Below are 1,621 nucleotides of genomic sequence, written 5' to 3'. Positions count from 1 at the left end.
AAAGAAGACTCAGCTTTTATCCAGGTGGACTGTGGCCTGGCAATGCTAGGCCTCGCTAGCCGCATTTTTAACTACGAACTGCTCTGTTGTCATCTATTAATCGTGGTTTATTTAGATAAATTTTTGTCAGTATTGTCCAGTCTGACATGAAAATGTATTTTTTAAATACTCAAAGGCAGTACTGTTTCTGTATTTGTTCACACAGAAACACCAAGAACCTGAAGCCTGCAGTGACTCTGCCAGGCCTGAAGGTGGCGCTGTAACGTTTCTGCACCACAAACAGGAAACCAGCCGTGGAGCATGAAACAAGAAAAGCGTCGTTTTCAAAGGTTTTCCTGTCTACGTACAAGGTAGTGTTTTAACATTTATATTTTTATGTTTTTAAAACCAATAAATCTGATGTTTGACTCGTTTACAGAAGTTTTATCCCGGCAGATATCAGAGAAACGTAACAACCGTTTCTAACCTCAGAGGCTGCTTGTTTTACACCAACTTGTGGCTTTTTGTTTGTTTTGTATAAAAGCTTGTAATTAAAGCAGCTGCATGTTTGTATCTGTTGTCTGAGGCCCCGGGCCTGGATTAACAGCGTTTAGTTCTACAGACGGCTCCCCACGCCCTGAAATATACCAGATAAAAGAGAAAAATGAGTTTTTTATGCTAATATGACGACAAAGAAATACAGTTTGACATTAATGAGACTGAGAAAAAATACCTGTCAATCATGTGTAATTTGAGGAAGGGAGACTGATGATGAAACAGAAGTTATGTAATAAGTCTGTTTGTGTTTCAGTAAAATATCTCATGAAGCTTTTCACAGATTTTAGGTAAAATAACCCAAAACAAGATGGCCGCCATGGCTAATACAAAATATTTACAACGTTTTATACAATGTGTTTCTGTATAAAGTGATCTGTCCATCCATCCATCCATCCATCATCCTTCCATCCATCATCTCTCCATCCATCCATCCATCATTCTTCCATCCATCATCCTTCCATCCATCATCTCTCCATCCATCCATCCATCCATCCATCCATCCATCCACCATCCTTCCATCCATCATCTCTCCATCATCCATCCATCCATCCATCCATCATCCTTCCATCCATCATCCTTCCATCCATCCATCCATCATTCTTCCATCCATCATCCTTCCATCCATCATCTCTCCATCCATCCATCCATCCATCCACCATCCTTCCATCCATCATCTCTCCATCATCCATCCATCCATCCATCCATCATCCTTCCATCCATCATCCTTCCATCCATCCATCCATCCATCCATCCATCATCCTTCAATCCATCATTCATCCATCATCCATCCATCCATCCATCCATCCATCCTTCTAACCATCATCCATCCATGCATCCTTCTATCCATCATCCATCCATCCATCCATCCATCCATCCATCCATCCATCCATCATCCATCTATTCTTCTTTCATCCATCCATCTGTCCAAATATCATCCATCCATCCATCATCCATCTATCATCCATCCTTCCATCCATCCATCCATCATCCATCATCCCTCATCCATCCATCCATCCATCCATCATCCATCCATCCATGCATCCTTCTATCCATCATCCATCATCCATATATCCATCCATCCATA

General features: G+C 41.3%; 1 long non-coding RNA gene across 1 annotated transcript in view; it reads left to right on the top strand.

The window, feature by feature from the left end:
- The window catches only part of LOC106525624 (uncharacterized), a 35,533-nt gene that overhangs the window by 26,539 nt on the left and 7,373 nt on the right, over positions 1-1,621 (top strand). Inside the window, exon 4 of the long non-coding RNA XR_001311141.1 lies at positions 206-350. This is a non-coding gene — a long non-coding RNA (uncharacterized LOC106525624). The remainder of the gene's footprint in view (positions 1-205; positions 351-1,621) is intronic.

Source organism: Austrofundulus limnaeus, unplaced genomic scaffold (genome assembly GCF_001266775.1).
Source record: "Austrofundulus limnaeus strain Quisiro unplaced genomic scaffold, Austrofundulus_limnaeus-1.0 Scaffold235, whole genome shotgun sequence".
Lineage (NCBI taxonomy): Eukaryota > Metazoa > Chordata > Actinopteri > Cyprinodontiformes > Rivulidae > Austrofundulus > Austrofundulus limnaeus.
This window is presented reverse-complemented; position numbering and strand designations above follow the sequence as displayed.